A 22884-nucleotide genomic window follows, 5' to 3' on the forward strand; every position below is an offset into this window, starting at 1 on the left:
AGATTCCCTGGAATTGGAGTTGCAGACAGTTTTGAGCTGCCATGTGGGTGCTGGGAGTTGAACCTAGGTCCTCTGGAAGAGCAGCCACTACTCTTAGCCATTGAGTCATCTCTCCAGCCCCCTCGCACAAGTATATTTTTAATATTTACTTTTAATTTTATATACTTGTCTATGTATGGATATGTGCATATGGATTTGGGTAACTGCAGGGACCAGAAGAGGACACTGGATCTTCTGTAGCTGGAACTAAAGGCAGTTATGAACTGCCAGATGTGGATACTGAAAACTGAACTCCAGTCCTCGCCAAGGGCTTGACCACTGAGCCATCTCACCAGCCCCTATGGAAGTCTTAATAGTTGCAGTTAGAATTATGAGCTCAGCCGGGCGATGGTGGCACATGCCTTTAATCCCAGCTCTCAGGAGGCAGAGGCAGGTGGATTTCTGAGTTCGAGGCCAGTCTGGTCTACAAAGTGAGTTCCAGGACAGCCAGGGCTACACAGAGAAACCCTGTCTTGAAAAACCAAAAAAAAAGAAGAAGAATTATGAGCTCATATAACTACACATAACTACATATAACTACACAGTTTGAGAGCATATCTTTTGTGTCACACTCTTTCCTGGGGTGGGAGGTTGTTTGTGTTTTGTCTTTCCTTGACTGCTAAGAGGGAAAATGGAGAAGAGGAGAAGAAAGGATATTTGGATTTTCTAAGCCAGTGCAGTAAAAGCTCCAACTTGGTTTGAGTTTTAGCTACTGTGAAATTTCAGCAATCGAGGTTCTGGACAGCTCCTCCGGGCAGTGGCTCCCCTGGGAGGGGAGAGATGAAACTGCAAACCTATTAAGAAACATAAATAGACCATTCAGCATAGGACAAATGGCATCAGAAACAAAGCCTTCCAGGAGCTCACAGGGCACATCAGGCTGGCAGTTCTCTCCAGCAGTGAAGATGGCAGTGCCTCTCTTCTGAGTCTTGGTTCTGCTAATGGTTGACTGAAGGTCTTCAAGTGTCCACACAAACGCCCTGCAGCTCAGCCTCTTGCTCAGCCTTCCAGCAGTGAAAGTGGGAATGAAATCACGTCCCATCCAACCCTGAGACTCCCTGGAGATGTAAAGATGGCACCAGATTTACAATGGGGTTTAAAGGACAACTGCCTCCTCACAACCCCCACCAGCAGGGCCATGAAGCAAGCCCAACTTTTCAAGAAAATTGCTGATGCTGGAGTTCTGGAGAACAGCCACACTCACGTCACAACTCTTGAGCATGGAGATTGAAAAACCAGGCAATCTGACTGACCTGACTGACCACCCTGACATTAGGAAAAACAGTTCACCCAAATAGCAATTTCTGGGCCAGGCCCTCCCCCACTCCTTGTTCTCAACTACAAAATCCTATTCTCAGACCCTATGCCATGTGTTCTTCTATACCCCCCATATTCCAAGCTACAGAGTTTGGGATACCAACCTCTCACACCTATGAAACGTTGCTGTAAGTGTTTTAAAGGTAAACCGAGTATTTTCTTTTCCTCCACTGACTTATTACTTACAAGGTTACCTTGTGATAAACCCATCTTAAGTTGAAAATGTCAATAAGTCCAAATTAACACACCTCAGTCCTACCCAGCTTGAGAGCTAAACCTGGCCTGCCTTAAACATGCTCAGACTTACATCAGACCACAGTTGGGTAGTCATCTAACACAAAGCCCGTTTCATAATCAAGAGCTGCCTATTTCATATCATCTGTTCAATATTGCACTGAATGTGGAAAATGTGGCTGTGTTGAGAGTGATTCCGACCTGCAGGAGGTCAAAGACACTAAAGTTATTGGCTGTGACTCGAGGATGCCACAGCTTTAGGGCCATCAATTTCTGTCCGGTTGCTGCTCAGCATCACAAGACCATTACACCATGTGAACTCAAAAAAATATATCAAAATTCAAAACCCGAGGTACAGTTTCTATTGGATGCACATTGCCTTGACCTCATCATAAAGTGAAAAACTATAAACTAAATTGTGGCAAGTTGCAGACTGACTGCATTGGCAGGAATTTGTGGTAGGTGTGGGGAAGATATCCCCGGGCACAAGACAAAAGGACCTAGGATGTGTTCAGCATCTTCCTTGTTCTTGAAATTCTGTACACATTGATGAGTGCATCTCTCACCAGCTTACTGACATTTCAAGACAGCCATGACTGCCATGTGCATTGTCTGCCCCAAAAGAAGCAGTAGTTGTGACCCAACTGCAATTATTCCAGTGTGCTCTGTGCTAGCCTGGGATCAGCACAGTTCTTCCCCTTCCTGCTCTCTCTTCCCCTCTTTCTTTTCAAGACAGAAACTTTCAATAGACCAGGCTGCTTTTGGGCTGATAGAAAGCCTCCTGCTCTAGCCTCCCAAGTTCTGGCATTATAGGCAATGTGTACCACCATACTCTAGTTATAGGAGGGAAGAGGGAAGAGAAACTGAGCAAGGTGTCATGTAGCTCAGGCTGGCCTCAAACTTGACGGTGACCCTTGCACTTCCTAAACCCACTTCCTGAGTGGTTGGATTGCAAGTGTGCACCTGGTCCATAGAGAGCTGAGAATCAAACCCAGGACTTCACACAAGCTAGGCAAGGACTCTGAATCTCCCTCAGCCCTCTGCCATGGTGTCTCTCTCAAGCTTGGAACTCTGAAAATCTCAGGCATCACTGATTGCAAGATAAAGTTATGCCAGATCAGCTCCGTGTCAGACGCCCAGCAGCTTCAACTATAAATGCTGTTGGGTCTTACTAGTGAGGGTCCTCTCAGATGAGGAAAGGGAAAGGCAGCTCGGGTCTCCTGGTACCCTAGCACAGAGGCGAGATACCTGGGAAGAAAGAGGAAACCATGCGAGGCTCTCTTTTCATAGTTATACCTCAGCTAAAATGTCACACTGCCCCTAAGCAGCAAGACTGAAGCCCTGCCCTGCCCTGCCCTGAGTAAGTCCTCTTATCACTTCTTCCTCCTGAGCACTTAAAAAAAAAAAATTGGACTTAGTTTTCTCTTCAAGACGGAGTCTTATTCTGTAGCCCAGACTGGCCAAGAACTTACTACATAGCTCAAACTTGAGGCAATCCTCCTGCCTCCTGAGTGCTAGGATTACAAGAGTGTACCACCATGGCCAGCTGTCCTTCTGAGTACTTAGGAGAAACTACTTCCCTTAGTTACAAAATTCTAACTTTTTGTGTACTGTATCCCAACTCCTGATGGAGGCTTCAAGTCCCCCCGGTGAGCACCTAACACAGAATAGTCACTAAATGCACTAAGTGTTTGTTAGACTAATGGGTGGGAGGTCACTGGGGTGCTGGAGAGTAGTTATGTGCCTGCTGGTTCTCAGAGGGCTCGTGGTTTCCAGCACCAGATCAGGTAGCTTACAACTGCCTGTGATTCCAGCTCCAGGGACTCAGACACCTCTTCTTGCCTCTGAGGGTGCACATACATGGCACCCACAGAGAAACATATACATATGCAAGCAAATAAAGATAATTATAACAAGTGAATGCTGCAGTTTGAATGAAAATGGCCCCATAGTCTCATATGCTTGATTACTTACTTGGTCCCAAGTTGGTGGAACTGTTTGGAAAGGATTAGGAGGTGTGGCCTTGTGGGAAGAGGTTGTGGATGGGCTTTGAGGTTTTAAAATCCATGCCATTCCCAGTTAGCGCGCTCTCTCTCTGCTTTATGATACTGTCTTAAGATGTAAGTTCTCAGCTAATGCTCCAGCCTCATGCCTTCTTGTCTACTGTCATGCTCCCTGCCATGATGGTCATGGACACTAACCCCCTGAAATAGGAAGCTCTTTTCTATAAATTACCTTGGTCATAGTGTCTTATCGACGCACTGGAGAAGTAACTAAGACAGTGAGTTAAGTAACGAACTTTAGTCATCTTTCCCAATCAAGGAGACAGTGTAGTAGAACTATGCAAACAAAAGGTACACAGTGTGAAGTCAGACAGGGTGGCCCATCCTTGTAATCCCAACATTCAGGAGGCAGAGGCAGAACCGTGACAAGCTCAAGGCCATCCTAGGCTACATAGTAGCCTCTAGACCAGCTAGGAGTACATAAAGAGACCCTGTCACAAAAAAGTTACAATGTGTCTGTGCTCGTTAGGAGCCAGGAGATAGCTCTTGGATAGCCCTGCATTGGATACTTCTTATTGCTACAAGCAACAATATTAACCATTTTAATCATTTTTAAGTATACAGTGGAGCTCTGTAAGCATATTCACAATGTTGTACGCTGAGCCATAACTATTCATTTCTCAACACACACACACACAGACACACATCCTAGAAAACGGAGAGAGAAGGGAGAGAATAAGGGAGAAGGAGAGAGAGAGAGAGAGCAATGTTGTTATGGTGGCCACTCCTGTAGACCCAGTTACTACAGGTAGAGGCAGGATTTTGAGTCCCATAACAACCTGAGCTACATACTAACCGTGTTTAAAGGGGGAGAGGGGTAATGGTAGAAGGCTTAGATAGCTTAGTAGTTAAAAGCACTAGCTTCTCTTCCAAGGACCTGGGTTCAATTCCCAGCACCCACATGGTGGCTCATAACCTACCACCAGGGAATTCAGCACCCTCTTCTAGCTTCCATGGGCACCATGGCACACAGACATACATGCAGGCAAACCCAACCACACAATTCTTTGGTTTTGTTTTTTAATTGGGCTACGGGTGTGACTTAGTTAGTAGAGGGCTTGCTTTGAACGCATGAAGCCCCATGTTCCATAGCCAGCACTATATTAAACCAATGAGGAGGCGCATGCGTGTAGCTCCAGCACTTGGTAGAGGCATGAGAATCAGAAGTCTAGGTTTTTGTTTCCTCGTTGTTGTTTTGTTTGTCAACTTGACAAAAGCTTGAGTTTGCTGGGAAGAGGACCAGTAGGACTATCCCTCCATCCCAGCCTGGCCCGCACACAAGTATATGGGGACATTTTTCTTGATTGATGAGGGCTGTAGGAGGGCCCTGCAGGGAGGACCATCTGTGGACACTCAGTGGTCCCGAGTGCTGTAAGAAAGCAGGCTGAGCAAGCCAGGAGCAAGAAGTCTCAAAGGTTTCCTCCACATCCTCTGCTTCAGGTCCTGCCTCCAGGTTCCAGCTTGCCTCTTCCCTTCATGGTGGACCATGCTGTAAACTGAAATAACCTTTTCCTCCCCGGGTTGCTTTGGCCATGGTGTTTATCACGGCAATAGAAACCTAACTAAGACCCAGTCAAAGGCTTAATGCTAGAGAGTGTCTGTCTGGTGCTCACAGTGTAATGCCATCCGTTTGTTCACAGTACTGACGGAGGAAAAGAAGAAAAAACCATTGCAAGTTCAAATTTCAGTCATGAAGATTTGGCTCTGCCTTTTTGTGTGTTTGTTTCCCTAACGAGTTTATAGTTGTAGATCCTAAATCAGTTTGCCTCTGCTTTCCCAGTCCTGGAATTACAAGCATGCACACCACGCCTGGACTTCTTTTGGTGGTGGTTGTGTTGTTTTGGGAGTCATGACCTGATTATGGTAGCCCCAGATGGCCTGAACTCAGTGTAAGCCTGGGGCTAGATTCTTACACATAAAGATCTGCCTGCCTCTGCACCTCAAGTATATGTACCGTAAACCCCTGGCTATGCCTGGGTCTTTTTAACCCGGGTTTTAGGGATTGAACTCGGGCCTTTATGTGTTTGAGGCAGGCACATTACTGACTGAGCCTTCTCCCTGACCCCTTAGCTTTTGGGGTATGTGTTGTCCAAAGCACAGGCCTGGAAAACAGATGTATCTTGTAACTGGACTCCAGACAAGTTCTTCCAGGTCTCTGGGCCTCAGTTTCTTCTTCTTTGAGTGAGAGAGGGCCATTATCTCTGATCAGAACCCAGGCTCCCTTTAAGCTTCACACTCTCCACACTCTTCACCTGCATCCCCACAGTGGTACCCCATCCCTACCCTCTCGCCCCTACTCCTCATCCCCTACCCCCACCCCCACAGCTAGAGCTGCCCTCTGTCCTAGAGGACAGTTGCTGAACTTAGAAAAGTCCTCCAGAAGGACTCAGTGTTCTCTCTGCACTCCCAAGGCAACCACTCTCCCAGCAGTAGGAGACCTGCAGGACCTGGGAAGTAACTGCAAACGGCTGCCTCCAGAGGCTGACAGTTTTCTTCACAGGTGGCAGAGTGAAGCTATTTGAGAATCAGCTTGCAAAGCACCTGGCCCTAAACACCTCCTTCCTACTCCTGCTTAGCCAGAGAGAAAGCAGCAGCTTCCCTCTCAAGGGAGCCCTGAGGTAGGGCCCTACAGTGCTGTCCAGACCTGGTTGAGTGAAGAAGGCAGAAGAGATAATTAAAGGCCTTAGCTCGGGATGAAGCAAACTTTTCCAACCAAGAGCACATTGCAGCCGCTCAGCTCTGTCATAGCAGTGCCATCGGCCACACAGAAATGAATCTGGGTGGCCTTCTCCCAGGAAAGCCTTAGTCATGCTCGCTGACGATTCCATTCCTGAATGATCTCACAGGGCTTTCTTCAGATTTTTCTCCAGCCATTTAAAATAGAAAGCCTAGATTTAGTTCAATTTCATTCAAAATAAATAAATAAATAAGATGAGTCCTGGGCCTTTAATCCCAGCACTAAGCAATTTGAGTCAAGAGGAATCAGGAGTTCAGGACCAACTTGGGCAACATAAAAGAACCTGTCGAAAATATCTATCTCAGTCAAAAATAGTGGTACATGCCTTTAATCCCAGCACTCAGGAGGCAGAGTCAAGTGGATCTCTGTGAATTCGAGGCCAGCCTGGTCTACAAAGTGAGTCCAGGATAGCCAGGACTGTAATACAAAGAAATCCTGTCTCAAAACACACACACACACACACACACACACACACACACACACAGAGAGAGAGTATCTCTTGATGCATTTGGCCCATGAGCTAGATTGCCAAGCTACACTTAGATATTTGCTTTGATGTTGTTGTTGTTTTTTTTAATTTTAACTATTTTTTCTTAGCAGAGGAAGGTATGTATGTATGTGTGTATGCATGTGCATATTGTGTGTGTGTGTGTGTGTGTATGTGACTTTATAGCACATGCTCACAATCTCAGCACTCAAGAAGTTGAATCAGCAAAAATTAACCAGATATGGGGGCACATGCCTTTAAACCTAGGATTTCGGAGGCAGATGCAAGCGGATCTTTGAGTTCAAGACCAACTTGGTCTACAGAGTGAATTCTAGGACAGCCAGAGCTAAATAGAGAGACCCTGCCTCAAAATAACAACAAAAAGATTGCCAGAAGTTTAAGGCCAGGTTGGGTTATATGGCTAACAATAATAAATAGCAACCTTAAAAACAAAATAAAATTAGAATAATTCATAGTTTTAATATGCAGAGGTATCTATTTCTACCAATGAGATTATTTACCTATCCTTCCTCTCTAGCTAGCTTCTTGTATCATTTCTGTCTAATATGACAGCTACTCATTTTGTTTGTTTGTCTGGTTTTAGTGAGCAACAGGGGTGATGCTTGAGACGGAGTCTCAATCCCACATTGTAGCCATGCTGACCTAGAATTTGATAAATAGCTCAGGCTAGCCTCAGACTCTTGGCAATCCTCCTACCTCAGGCTCCTGAGAGCTGTGATTGTGTCAAGGATGACCTTGAACTCCTGATCTTTCTGCTTCTACTTCATGAATATTGAGATTATAGGTATGCACTATAAGATTGTATCTATCTACCTATCTACCTATCTATCTATTGATCAATCGATCTATCGACAAGGTCCTGTTACCTGGAACTCACTATGCAGAACATTCTGTCTCCAACTCTGCCTCTACCTCTCCAGTGCTGGGATTAAAAGTGTGTGCCACCACACCTGTAAGTTTTTTAAGGTGGAAATATCCAATTTCTCTCAAGAATGGCTGAGATGAGACTGAGGCAGCAGTACACAAAACTGCACAGTTCCTGGAAAGCCCACAGAAAGCGATAAGGCCAGAGCCATCTTGGGGGTCTGAAAAACAGGCGTTCCCATCCTTTTGCTTTAACTTGCTTTTCTTTACAAAGTATTCATTGTCCATTTGCTCTCTTTGGGCAAGCAATAAATGGATTATCAGCAGGCTTAGGTTTTAAGAAGAAAGTGCTAGATTTACAACACAGCCTCCAGAAAATTCCTTGGGTCAGGTGATAGGGATAACTTGGATAGCAACTGGCAGGACCTTCTGGGTTCCCAAGGGACCGAGGATCTAGGCTCTCACCTGCTCCTTAGTCTAGTCATTGTCTCTTTGGGGTTCAGTTAGGGATCGCAGTGGATTGCTTACTTGGAGTTGTTTCATTTGTTTGCTTATTTCTGGCCTATCTTGATCCCTTTATTTCTAGGTTTACAATCCATAATAACTATATATGAGGCTGCTTGGATTCCTGGACTCAACAGGGACCTCCAGGCTCTGTAAAAGTTGGCCAGATCATGACACAGTTGCCTGGGAAAATCCTAGAGGTGGTTAAATGTTTGCAACTTTGATTTTATCAATGAGTGATAACACCTTGTGTCCAAATAACGTTGGAAAGTTATAAGACCATTAAATATAAGCAAGCAAGTGAGCAACACACACTGCATCCCATCAAACTAAAATAAATCCTCCCTCCCTTTAAAAATAAACAAATAAATAAAAATAAAAAATGAAAAAGGAGCCAGGCATGGTGGTGCCTTTAACCTCAGCACTCTGGAGGCAGAGGCAGCCAGATCTCTGTGACCTGGAGGCTGGGGTGGTCTATATTGCAGGTTTCAGGATAGACAGGGCTATGAAGAGAGACCCTGTCTAACAAATAAACAAATAAATAAGTGAAATAAGAAAGACAAAAGGAGAAAGGGGGAGGAGATGGCTGAGCAACTAGGGCCACACACTGCTCTTGCAGGGGCCCTGAGTTCTATTCCCAACACCGCATTCTGCCAGCTCACAACCACCTGTATCCACAGCTCCAGGCAGTCCCAGGATTCCAATAGCCTCCTCCAGCATCCATACACATATACATAGACAGATAGACACGTGATTGAAATAAATTTTATTTTTAATGAAAGAAAAGGTGTGGGACTTGGTCACTCACATATTCGTTTTAACTGGTTTCCAGTGCATCTTCAATTTTCTGAACACATCTCTATTACATCTAAGATCTTGTTTCTACTCATAAAAGAGATAGAACCAATTCTGCCTTCCTTTACCATTAAGGAAATGGAGGAAGGGTTGGGAAAGAGACCTGTCCTGAGTCCTGACCTGACTCTCAGTTTAGCACTCTTATTGACCTGCTGTGCACCACTGATGCACCAGAAGGTGGCATGGAGGGCCAGTGCCGACAGGTGCTTTAGTTCTGTTTCAGGGCCCCGGATTCTCAGGTTCCAGAGACCAGATCCGAAGCACAGAGGTCGGGGTTGGGGTTCAGCTCCATTCATCAGCAATTCCCAGGATCTTAAAACAGTGATGTGGGGTGGGAGTACATTGAAGATTCGCCTTAGCCTGCAAAGTCCCTCCCTCCTGTAAGGAGAGGACTCCTAGCCCCCATCAGATTTGCTAGGGATCCTTCGGCTGCCTCTCCCCAAGTCCCTTGCTCCGGCCCTCGCGGCCCTCCTCGGAGACCCCCGGGCGCATCCTATCCACGGAGGTCGGACTCTGCCCCCGCCCCGCCTTCCCCCTCCCCCCGGGGGCGGTGGCCCATGGCGGGTGCTCTCATTGGCTGAGGCGCAAGCAAGGGCTAGAGGCAGTGGTGCTGATTGGCCAGGGTGGCTCGGCGAAGCTTGGGAGCCTGGTGAGTCGCTGGGGGAAGCGGAGCAGACGCCAGGCGCAGCCAGGAGCATCGGAAGGTGATCGCGCAAGTCCGGCCCGCGGATCGCAGCCTGTAGATCGCAGCCCGGGCCTGGAGGTAAGTGCGACGCGTCTGTACGCGCGTGGCTCGCCCTTCTGAAGGAAGCCAGAGAAGGACATCTTCCTCTAGAATCCGGGCCCTCCATCCAACCAGTACGCGGGATCCTGCTCCGAAAGGAAAGGGTCTCCCACCTCCCAGGCCCCAGAAAGCAAAACAGCTTCGTGTAACCTTCAGAAATGGGGCCGTCCGTCCTGCCCACTGGCTGGAGGGGGAAATCCCTCCCTCGTTTAGTCCTTGGAATAGAGTCCCCCCCCCCCCCCCAAGTGGAGTCCTGCCTCCGCTAATATCTAGACCCTTTCTCATCTCCTCCCTTTCCTAAAAATCTAAGTTAGGTTCTCTTGCTTCTCTCTCTCTCTCTCTCTCTCTCTCTCTCTGTCTCCTTGGAATGTTGAGGACACAGCTCGACAGAAGGGTCCTATCCCTCCCCAACTGTGAAAGTCCTGGAGAGTAAGACCCTCCTTTCAACAAGGACATCCCAGGCCAAATCACCTGCATGCCCATTCCAGAAACTAGGTGCTGGATTCTGGGGACAAATGACTTCTCTTCTATTCCTATGAAGTCTCTTCCCACCTATAGGAGAAGCCATAACCCCCTAAACAAGGCTTTTAGGGGCCTCCACTTCCCAGGCCTAGAGCCTCCAAACTCTAAGAGCACAGATGGCCTTGGCACTGCAGGACCAGCAGGCACCCCCTTCCACCCCCACCTCCAACACAAATGTAAAAGTCTGTTATTCAGTGTTACCCTACAGACGCAGGTCTCTCTCCGCCTGGACAAAGGGCTATCAACATAGAGAAGAGCTGTTGGCCCACTTCCAAGGGTCCCCTGTTCGTTTCTTGGGGCTGCCCCCATCAAGTCCCGTGGATATTGCCTGATGGAATTCCCTGGGCATTAGGCCAAGAGAAGGCTGCTGCTGGGCTTGTCCACTGGTCTAGGGACACTGTTGGCTTAGCTGTGTGCCTCCCTCACACTAGCCTGAGAAGGTCTGGTGGGGGCAGGTCAGGAGACAGGAAAAAATTGAATCTTGGCCTGTTCTCTGGATCTGGGATGTGGGTTGGGGAGAGAGATGTTTCCTGGAGGCCAAAGGACAGCTCTGGGAGGGACAATTAACCCTGCCTGCAATCCTACGATGTAAAAGAGCATCTACATTAAGACTGACCGTTCATTTGGTACCTGAACCAACTGAGGCACTGGCTCAGAGAGAAAGGAATGGCTCAAGGTCACCCAGCCAGTCACTGACAAAACCAGCGTAGCTCCTATAGGGTCACTGGGGCTCCCCAACACTAGCTCCAGTCTTCACATGTACAGTGGGCACATCTGGGCACCATGTCCACTCATCACAGGACGCAGCCACACTGAGAAAGGCAACGCAGAAGGAGCAGAATTTGTAGAAGGTCTGTGAACACTCCACAGACTCTGGTGGGATCCATTCCTGGGGGCTTAAGGGTTTCTGTTTTGCACCTTCTGCAGTGAAAAGCTTGCCAAAATCCAGATCAACCCAGTAGAATGGATGTTATCAGTTACAATAAGCTAGAGCCAAGGCTACTGTGAGGACCGCGGCTGCGTGACTGGGTTTGCTCCAGGAAGAGGTGCTGAGGAAGGTGCACCCCTTTCCTTCCTGCTGCCTCTGCTCATTCTCCCTGGCTCCCATTCTCTACAGCAATGGCTTGTCCCTGCTCTGCTCATTCTCCCTGGCTCCCATTCTCTACAGCAATGGCTTGACCCTGCTTAGATCCAGCGCCCTTTCCTGGCACACGGGTGATTTTCTGGGACCATTTAGTGATCACCAAGCAGTAGTGACCAGACCCTCACAGATGGGAGAGCTGGGGTACCAACTCTCCCTGCCCCTTCCTCTGTTCAGCTATCAGCTGGCGTGTAGCTGTCATACAAGAGCTGAGTTCAAGGTGAAAACGTAGGGTAGTGGTTTCCATCTGCTTCTTGGTGTGTGATCTTGGGAAGATTTCCTTTTCTCTTTCCTTTTCCTTTCCTTCCTGTTCTTTTCTTTTCTTTTTAAAGGCAGTCTCATATAGGACAGGCTAGCCTCCATCTCCCTGCATAATGGAAGATGACCTTGAACTTCTGATCCTTCTGCTTTCACCCCCTGAATGCTGGGACTGTGTGAGTTTACCACATCATCACAGCCAGCTTCCATGCAGGGCTGAGGCCAGGGCAAAGGGCTTGCTCCATGCTAGGCGGGCACTTTACCAGCGGAGCTATATCCCCTGACCTTTGGGGAAGTCCTCCTCTCTGTTAGTTATCCTCAGAGTAAAATAAGTTGATCCTCAAAGTATATAGCACATCTCATAAGTACAAACAGTGCTCACCATTTCAACTACAAAGGCAAATCAAGCCAGGCGGTGGTGGCACACAACCAATCCCAGGTGAGGCGAGGCCAGCCAGGTCTACAGAACAAGTTCCAGGACAGTCAGAGCTACACAAAGAAACCCTGTCTGGGAACCATCCTCTCAAAGAAGAGACAGCTGGAATGGGTAGTGTGTCAGCCGTGCCTCTGGATGCACCCAGGAATCTCTGCTGCAGACAGGACAAAGGCAACAGACAAACCCGGGCCATGGGAGAAGTGGGCATTTCAAGGAAACAGAGCAGTGTGTGCAACAGACCTTAAACCCAGTTGGAACCTAGGGCCAGCCATCTATTGACTACTTCTGCCTGGAGCAACATGCACAGTCATTGACTTCTCTGAGCCTCAGCTCCTTCTTTCTAGCCTGGAGGGTGGGCATCCATAGGGGTGGGCATCGGGTAAGGGGTGGGCATCAGGCCAGGGGTGGGCATCAGGTAAGGGGTGAGCATCAGGCCAGGGGTGGGCATCAGGTAAGGGGTGGGCATCAGGCCAGGGGTGGGCATCAGGTAAGGGGTGGGCATCAGGCCAGGGGTGGGCATCAGGAAAGAGGTAGCTTGCATTGAGGTTTCTTATTCTTAACCCCACTGGCACTTTGAGTTGGGTGATTCTCAGCTGTGAGGTTTATCATCTTCGTTGCATTTTACACACTTGAGGAAATCTCTCCCATTAGGATAGGATGGATTTATGGGTATGATGTCTGATGTGTGAGCATGAGTTTGGATCCCTGGCACCCACCTAAAAGCCAGGCTAGCCAGTTGGGGAAAGGAGACAGGTAGGTCCTTACTGAGCCAGTCTTGCCAAAAGGATGAGCTCCAAGTTCAGTGAGAGACCCTGTCACAAAGAATAAGGTGAATAGCAGTAAGACACCTAATGATGACCTCTGGACTCCACACCACACACACACACACACACACACACACACCCCATACACCACACATACACACACACCACACATAAACTCACACATGCACACACACACACACACACACACACACACACATATACACATATACATGCATACCACACATACACACATAAACCACACGCACCACAATACCCACACCCACACATACACACCACCACACAGCACACACACACCTCACATACACACACACCCTTACATCTCACACACACACACACACACACACACACACACACTCTCCAGATGACTCAATATCTGGTAGAGGATAAATTCTTCCTCCTCTCCCTCCTCATTGGGGACAGCTGGCCTAGTGTGGCTTCAGACATGGCTGGTGTTGGAGCTAAGCCCACCCTGTTGCCCCAGCTCCTTGCTGTGGTTTCTCCCTGATGGGAAGGTGGGGAGCGCTCTGTTGGTAAACCTCCATCTGTGTCCCTTTAGTCTCTGTCCTTTCAGGAGAACTCTGCCATTTGCAGAGCACCATTAGGATTCCCATTTCGCAGACCATAGAGATGAGAAGTCTGGTCAGAGAGCATCTTCCCTTTCCACACAGAGGCCTAAGTGCTGCTCGGAGAGAAGCGCTGGACATTGATTACATCTGTTTCTCTCCATGGGAGGGGGTTTGTACACGCCACAACGTGCATGCTGAGGTCAGAGAACAACTCTTTTAGGATCCACTCTTCCCTAATTGGTGGGGCCCCAGGATTGAATTCAGGTCTTTAGTCGTGGGAGCAAGTGCCTTTACCTGCTTGCTGAGCCCTGCATGTAATTTTAGAGACCATCTTGTTCGAGAGACTTTCTCAGAAAACGTGAGGCTCTCATACAGTTTAAATTCCATGGAGACCCAGCGGCCAGGGATTTGCTCCAGCAATGTCTCCACATGTGTGCAGATTACTAAGGAGCACCCACTTGTCATCCCAGTGTGGAAGGGGCAGCGTCCTGTATGCTCCAGTGGAGAAAGGAAGGGACTTTTTAGAATTAGGTAGATTTAGGCCCCAAGCCTGGAGAGGTGTCAGAGATGAGTGATTTAGTGAACTACAGTCACTGGGACAATATAGAGAGGATGGTCTTACTTTAAAAACATAATATAAATACACAAGAAAATGGGCAGTTAGGGGCCAGGGAGATGACTGAGTGGGTAGAGAGACTCATCACCAACGACCTGAGTTCCATCCTCAGGGCCTACAGAGCCAAGGAGAGAAACAACTCCTAAAAACTTGTCCTTCAGCTTCCATGAGAATACTGTGACGCACACACACAGATAAATGTATTTAAATTTTTTAAAGAAGATGAATCACCTTCTCACCACTTCAGACAGCTCATCAGTCTTATAGAAAGAAAAAAAAATGACAGTTGAAAGGATTAAAAGGAAGTCCTGAGAAGGGGGGCAGCCCGTTCGCATGTGTTCAGGAGGAGCCCTGCCAGTGGCTCCTGCTGGCACAAAGCGAAGCCCATACTTTGTGGATCCATACCTGATCCATACCTCAAGTTGCCAAAGGCAGAGGTTCAGACTTGTCCCCTGGCAAAAGACAGACCACAAAACCCTCCTAAGTGATAGCTGGGCGGCCCAGGGCCTGCAAGAGAGCTCAGCAGAGCAGATCGATAGCCCCATGCACCACCGTGCCTGACAGGGTTCTCAGCTGAAAGTCAGGGGAGGACTCTGGGGGAGCCGTGCTCCAGTGCCTCCTCCCATGCCTGACTAGCCTCTCTATAACACTAAACACTAAGCTCTTAAAGACTGGCTTCCAATCACACATTCCCTCAGTAATTCCAACTCCAAGGGCAGATTGTCCTTCAAAAGCCGCTTCAAAAGCTGTCTTATTTTCTTTTCCTTTTCTCCTCTCCTCTCGTCTCCCTTTCCTTCTTATCTTCTCCCCTTCCTCCCCTCTCCCCTCCCCTCCCCTCACTTCCTTTCCCCCAGCCCTTAATATTTTGAGACAAGACCTTATGTAGCCCAGGCCAGCCTTGCATTTGATATGTAGCTCAGGCTGCTCTCAAACTCATGACGGTCCTCCAGCCTCAGGATCCATGTGCTCAGTTGTAGACTCTGGCACCTTTATGGAAATTTTCCTTTAACCAGAAAACCATTTCTCCCTCCACCCACACCCTAGTCTCCCTTGGTTCCTTCACTGTTGTCTGGTTCTCTCCCCTTCATTCATTCCCTAGCAAGCAGGGCTTGTGCCAGTCTTGTTTGTGCCCACCTCCCAAATGCACTGCCAGGTTTCTAACAGTAAGAGACATCACTGCATGAATCTCTGCATTTAGAAAAATTATTTGTGGGGCTGAATAGATGGCTTATCAGTTAAGAGCACTGTATGCTCTTCCAGACAACCTGGCTTCAATTTCCAGTAGCCACATGGCAGGTGGCAGGTCTCTGTAACTCCAGCTTCAGGGGACTGACATCCTCACACTGACACCAATGCACATAAAATAAAAATAAATCAGGCATTTAAGGAAAAAGAAAATTATTTGTATTTTATGTGTATGACTGTTTTTGCGTGCGTGTGTTATGTGTGTGTGTGTGTGTGTATGTGTGTGTGTGTGTGTGTATGTGTGTGTGTATTATGTATGTCTGTGTGTGTTATGTGTGTATGTGTGCGTGTGTCTGTGTGTGTGTCTGTGTATGTTATGTGTGTGTGTGTGCATGTGTCTGTGTGTGTGTGTCTCTGTGTGTTATGTGTGTGTGTGCGTGTGTATGTGTGTGTGTCTGTGTATGTTATGTGTGTGTGTGTGTGCATGTGTCTGTGTGTGTGTGTTTGTGTGTGTTATGTGTGTGTGTGTGTGTGTGTGCGCGTGTGTGTGTGTGTGCGTGTGCGTGTGTGTGTGTGTGTGTGTGTGTGATGTGTGCCTTGTCCCTGAGCAGGTCAAAGGAAGGCACCAGATACCCTTGATGGACAGTTCTGAGTAGACATGTGGCTGCCGAGAACCAAGCCCAGGCCCTCTGCCAGAACAGCAAGTGTTCTTATTACTGAGCCATCTCTCCAGGGCTAGAGTCTAGTGGACTCTGTGAATTGTCGTTGTGAGAAAACAGACAATGCATTAAACCGAGTGTTTAAAGTACCTTATAGGATAACGTTCTGTGACATTAAGCATATCCAGGGCTGCTGTGACGTAACATAGCTCTAAGCTATCCTCATCACCCTGTAAGGAAGAATAAGTGGTCACTCCTCACGCCTTGGGTCCCAGTCTCTGCAGATTTGTCTGTCCTGAATACTTCCTATTGATGGACCTGTATTCCATGTGACCTTAGTGTTTAGCTTCTCCATGTCTGTGTATGCAGCAGTACTTCTTCCTGTTTTAGGAATGAACAATATTCCGTCATATAGGTTGATCGTGACTTGCTCCTGCATTCATCAGCCACCCAATAGGTGTGAGAAGGTGATAGAAATCTTGCCTACTGTGAACATGTGTGTGCTGGTCATGGCTTAAAGACCTGCATTTGAGCCGCAGGTGCAGCTCATTTGGTACAGTGCTTGCCTAGCTTGTACGAAGCTCTGGCTTTAAAGTCATCCACAGCTACAAATGAGCTTGAAGCCCACCTAAGGTATGTGGAGACCCTGTCTTTAAAAGGAGGGTAGGTATTTTCTGGAGAGGTGGCTTAGCAGGGAAAGTGCTTTGCCTGCAAGTATGAGGATTGGAATTTGGATCTGCAGAGCCTTTATAAAAACCAGGCAGACTCACTGGCCACCACCACCACCATCACATCACACTGGACATGCAGGACAAAGAGGAAGAAAAGCCTTCTTTCAGTATATACCCAGGAGCCAAACTGACAATCTGGGGCTGACACCCTGTTGAACCTGAGGAACTATTTACATTCCCACCTGCAGTGCGTGAGGGCTCCAGTGTCCACAAGTCCTCAGTAAATTCCTGTCTTCTTCTTTGTTAACTTAGCCTGCTCAGTGCGATGTTGCTACATTGTTGTTTTGACCTATATTTTGGTAACCGCTGGCTCTCGCTGTGGTATTGAGTATCTGCTGCTCATGTGCCTGCGATTCCTTAATGTCTCTCCAAGTCCTTTTTCTACTTAAAAAACAATTGTGGACTCAGGCTGTTGGGGCACCTGTTTAATCCCAGACCTGGGAAACAGACGGGTGAATCTGAGCCGAGCCCAGTCAGGACTAAGAGAGCTGCAAGGCAGCCTGAGCTACTTTGTGAGTAACCTCATTAAACGAAAGTTTCCATTAAAAAATTATCACATTAATTCATTAAGGGGTCACAAATGTATTGTGTGGTTGTGGAGGTCAGAGAGCAACTTCCTCCGTGTGGGTTCTGGGCATCAAACTCTGGTCGTCAGGCTTGGTGGCAAAAGCCTATACCCGAGTTATCTGATGCCCCTCATGTCCCCTTTGCCTGCTTTTCTACTGGGTTTGCCTTTCTAAATTGAAGTTGTGGTTACTTTATTTATATTTATGTTGGTTGGTTGGTTAGCTGATTGGTGTGTGCGTGCATGTATGTACATGCCACATATGAGGTCAGAGGACAACTTTTGGGAATTGGTTCTCTCCTCCATGTATGTTCTGGGCATTGAACTCAGGCTGCTAGGCTTAGCATCAAGCCCCTTTTCCCACTGAGCTATTTTGCTGACCCATGAAGTTGCGATTTGTGTCACCATTTCCTGGTCCATTTAAACTGTTGCTCAGTTCCTGTATAAGTCAGGAACTGTCTGTGACCTTGGAATACAGGCGACTCCAGGACAGTTCCTGCCCACAAGGAAATCACTGTGTAAAGCAGGTTTGCAGCCTCGACGCTGCTGGCTTCATAGGAGGGGGCAGCCATCTGCTTTAAGGCTTCTCTCTGAGATGTTGGTAGCATACCTCCACACAAGTGGTGACAACCACAACCTCTCCATCACTGAGTGAGTGTTCTGTTCCAGGTTGAGAATCCCCTGTTTAGAGGTGCTGTGTGACTGGTCCTTGGAGACATGTTATTGGAATACCCAACAACAGACCAAAGAAAGCTTTGGCCCAGGTCAGTCTTGGTGAACTAATATGTTTCCCAGAATTCTCTACATGGGGTGAGTAGCTCGGAAGCATGGGTGATGCTCACAGAAGCTTATACGTCTCCTCGGCTTCCTGGAGTCCTGTAAGTCTCCCTGTCCTTGCTCTGGGAGGAGAAACAACTACAAAGAGGCTGAACAAACATAGACAGCCATAATTTCTGTCTTGAGGCATATTGTTGGATGTTGGATAGGTGGGTGGGTAGATGGATGGATGCATGCGTGCATACATGGATCAGCAGATGAGCGGATGGATGGATGGATTCAACTGCTTTATTTGTTGGACAGATTGATGAATGTGTGAACGGATGGATGGATGGATGGATGGATGGATGGATGGCAGACTGTACTTTGTAATATTTGGACATGTTCCTGAGGCTGCACTGAGGTTCCACTTTTCTTACTGGAATATGCTACTTTCATTCACTTCTGAACATGGTAGTCCTCACACTTTTAACATGGGCATGCCCTAGAGCTTTGTAAAACAGACAAAAAGCTTAATAAAATCGCCAGCTGATAGACCACTCTCAAACCAGTTTCCTTGCCCTCTGCAAATCTTGACCAATCCCTGTCCTACAAATCTGACAATCTCCAGAAGTCCCATTGCCTTCTGCCAGACTCTTCATTAGATACTGGCGTCATAGAGGAGCATGCTGACAGCGTAGAGTCCTTTGGCTGCACTAAGTCCCTCAAACCTGGACCCACTGAGCTTTAGAACCTCTTTATTTACACTGAGGAGATGGCTCAGTGGATAAAAGTACTTGTCATACAAGATGAAGATCTGAGTTCAAATCCCTGTAACCCTCATAAAAGTCAGATGCATCCCAGTGCTTCTTTAAGGAGATGGGAGATGAAGTGAGGATAATCCCAGAAGCCACCAGCCAGCTAACCTGTGAGCATGTGAAACACACCACCACCACCACCACCACCACTACAGGGACTGACACCTGAGGTTGTTCTCTGACCACCCCCACCCCTGCACACACAAGCACTGATGTTCACATGAGAGGCCCTGGGTAGGCCCAGCATTTTCTTCAGTACAGAAGGAAAAAGAGAGCGAGAGAGAGGGAGAGAGAGAGAGAGAGAGAGAGAGAGAGAAGAAAGTCTTTAAGAACTGGAAGACCACATAGTAGGTAAAGTGTTTGCCACAAAACCATGAGGACCTGAGTTTGATCCCCAGCATAAAAAGCCAGGCATGGCGGTGCACTGGTCACCTACACTGGGAGGGTAGAGCCAGAAGGATCCTAGTGCTCACTGATCTTCGGTGTAGCCTAACCATAAGAGGCAAGGCAGAGTGTTCCTAAGTAATGCCACTCAAAGTTGACCTTTGCCCTACCCCCACATGTGTCACACATGCATTCTCACATGTTCATGTGCATACAACAGAAAAATAAGTCGTGGGGGAAGGGTGAAAAATCACGGCTCTTGTGAATGGAAAAAACCAAACACTTGTCATTGGGTTTAACAAGCAGATGTTGCAAGTTCAAAGGAAAAGCCAAACCCAGCACACCGAGAGAAATGATGGTGTGGATCACAAGTGGAGGCAGGAATGGTCCTGAGGGGGCAGAACTTGCTTATCTCTCCGTTTCCTGCAACTTACAAGGAATTTTAAAAGAAAACAAGCTGGGAAAAGACTGGACTCAGATAACCCAAAGGCTGGGGTTTCTGTAGCAGGGTGTAGTTTCCCAATGATTTCTCCCTGTAAAACCAGGGTTTCCAGAGTGGGGAGGCTCTCGGAGGGACGGAGGCAGGAGAGTTCAGGACAGAGCAGCCACCAGCTAGGTGACCCCTCTATGAGTTTGGGCTGTACTCAGAGATCCACTGGGGACCACAGTGGGGTTCTGAGCCAGGTAGTGAGGTGATTTCATTAGCACTTGAAGAAACCGCACAGCATGTGGCAGCCCATCTTCTTCCACAGTTGAGTCCAGGTTCCATTCGGGAACCAGCCAATCCTGGCCTCGCACCAAGAGCTTTTAAGACCTTAAAGTGCCTTGGGGGCGAGGTTGGCGGAATGCCAGCCAAAAGAGCAAGGCACCGCCACACAGGCAAGCCTGTTCCCAAGCAGGAACAAAGGCATCCTCCCCTCTCCTTGTCCACTGCTGTAAATAGCTCTCCGCTGGCTCTGCAGTCTGAGCTCCTTTGTGGGGACAGGCTGGAAATGAACATACTGGGAAGTGTTTGTGCAAATTACTGCCTGAATGCACAGTGTACACCTGGCAGCCTGCCCCGGCCCTGTGTGCACCACCTCCCGGGACCTACAAGCCAGGCTCAAAGAATAGACACACACAAGAGCGTGGACATTGTGACCTAGGGACAAGCTTGAGGAAGACTTCCAAGCTGAGCAGTCAGGTTAAGAAGAGAAGCAAATCTTCAAAGGATCCAGACCAAATTTCATTATCGTGGCAGTAACTCACAAACAACAAAGGGGCAGACATCCTAAGAGCACGCCTGAACTATGCATCCCGCAAGACAGGACTGAGATTTCAAACATGGGAAACAGACTCAGAAAGTAGGCCCCAGAGAGAGCTGTTCGTACAAGCACATCCACTGTCTACTAGCCACGTGGATGTGTCTGGGAAATCTTGCAGCTCCCTGGTTTCAGGGGACTCATTTGTCAGTTCAAGCAAGAATGTTTCTAGTCGCTGTGGACTGGGGTGAGGGAGCCCACATACCACAGCAAATAGAAAAGTAAAATCAAAACATTTAAAAAAAAAAAAAAAGTGGGGCTGGCGAGCTGGCTCAGCCCATGAAAGGGTGGAATGGGATCTCCAGGACCTATCCCGTGGGAGCAGAGAACCGGCTCCTGCAGGTTACCCTCTGCCTGCCACACGTTCGCCACCATGCCGTGTGCGGTCCCAAGTAAACCGAGTACTTTAAAAACTGTAATTAAAAATTCTGCTGTGTGGGATGATGAATGGCCGTAATCTCAGTATTCCAGAAGCGGAGGCAGGAGAATTGTGAGTTTGAAGTCAGCTTGGTATATGATTCTATCCAGCCAGGGCTGTATAATAAGATGGGGGTGAGAGGGAGTGGGGTGGGGTGTGTGCTGAGGGTACAGCTCCATCGGTAGAAAATGTGCACAGCACACACACATCATTAGCACCACACAAACCAGACATGCGCGCCTGTAATCCTGGCATCAAGAACTAGAGGCAGGGAGATAAGAAGTTCAAGGTCACCCTTAGCTACAACTATTTAGCAAGTTTGAGGTTAACCTGAGAGGGGTGAGACCCTATCCAGAGGGGGAGTACACGGAGTGAGCACCCTGCATTCCAGAGACTGAGGCAGGAGGATCGCCTTTAGTCACAGACCAGTCTGGGTCACAGACTAAGACACTACTTAAAACAAATGAACAGCCAGGCTAGGCGGCCCACCCCTTTAATATCAGCACTCAGGAGGCAAAGGCAGGCAGATCTTTGTTTGTGAGTTCAAGGCCAGCCTGATCTACAGAACAGCAGAGCTATACAGTGAGACAATCTCAAACAAACCCTCACATAAACACTCGGAGGGAAGCTTGGCTCTTGCATGCTGATTTCTGAAACCTTTCAACTATTGCCAATTCAGAGATGAATTGGTTGGCTGATGAGAGGGACATCTTCCCCACGGAGTTGGGAAACTCTTAGCAGCCAGGTTCTGATAGTCCTTCTTGGAATGGAGTAGGCTCAACAGTTTGCATTCTTGTTGCTTGCCATGGCACAAAAGGTCACTGTCGTTATCCAGGTCAGCTCCCCACACATGTGTCCTATTTGAACTCTACTTTGCTATTTGTGGTAAATGGTCCCCCTCACCCCAGTTCTCAGTGACTAGTTAGAGTTGTATGGGAAGGGGTGGGGGAGGAGAGGTAAGCACACATATCTTGCCTTTTATATTCTCCTTTTCTGGTTGGCGTTGTGCTCCCTGCTCTGTGAATGAACACTTCCTCCAATGAATGGAAAGAGAGAAGGGCTCAGGATCCAAATTTCACACTAGGCCAAAGATACTTTATCCTAAATGATTGTAGATTACACCCGGGGTTCATCAAGATTGCTAATCTTTAACTTGGGAAAGCATACAATGGACGCACAGTCCTTTTCCCCTGAGCTGACAGTCAAGTCTCTACAGATAGTCAGCTAGGAACTGCAGCTGTCCCTCTCTTCTCCAACTTAGGGGAGCAAGGACAACTGCAGGAGTCAGAGGCCCCTCACATGGGAATTTGTCACTTATCGGCTGACTCTGGGGGCCACACCCAGGACCTGAAAGGAGTGTCGGGCTGTTGGAAGGAGTGTTGAGACGTTACAGCGATTAATCATTGAACCCTACAGCAACACCCAGGGTGCTTGTCGGATTTCACAAGCAAGGGAAGTGAGGCACATAGAAAAGAAGAAAATGAAGCCCGAGCTATAGACACCTGAAATTCCCAACTATTTGATTAGAGTTGTACCAAGGGCAGGGCTGGCCCTGTAGCTCAGTAGTAGTGTTTGGCTACCACGGATGAGGCACTGGGTGCACTGGGGACACAATAAGCACAGCAAGTCAGAGAAGCATCACCACGGGCTGCTCTTTGGGGAAGGACTTTCCCCAGTCCCCTTTAAGGGAGGTTGACACTTAGTAACCTTAGTTCATCTCCCTGTCCCTAGCAGGAGACCACACATCTCTTAGGTTAAGATGCAACACATCTGAGCCCTTTCTGTGTCTCTAGCATCGTCCTAGGCTCAGTATCAGAGCCACGGATCACTGGTAGCCG

General features: G+C 48.0%; 1 protein-coding gene across 2 annotated transcripts in view; it reads left to right on the forward strand.

The window, feature by feature from the left end:
- Positions 1-9738: 9738 nt before the first annotated feature.
- The window catches only part of Abat (4-aminobutyrate aminotransferase), a 108140-nt gene continuing 94994 nt past the window's right edge, over positions 9739-22884 (forward strand). For both annotated transcript variants that reach the window (NM_172961.3, NM_001170978.1), the window contains exon 1: positions 9739-9884. The gene's annotated coding sequence lies outside the window, so the exon portion shown is untranslated. The remainder of the gene's footprint in view (positions 9885-22884) is intronic.

The sequence above is a fragment of the Mus musculus genome, chromosome 16 (genome assembly GCF_000001635.26).
Source record: "Mus musculus strain C57BL/6J chromosome 16, GRCm38.p6 C57BL/6J".
Taxonomy (NCBI): domain Eukaryota; kingdom Metazoa; phylum Chordata; class Mammalia; order Rodentia; family Muridae; genus Mus; species Mus musculus.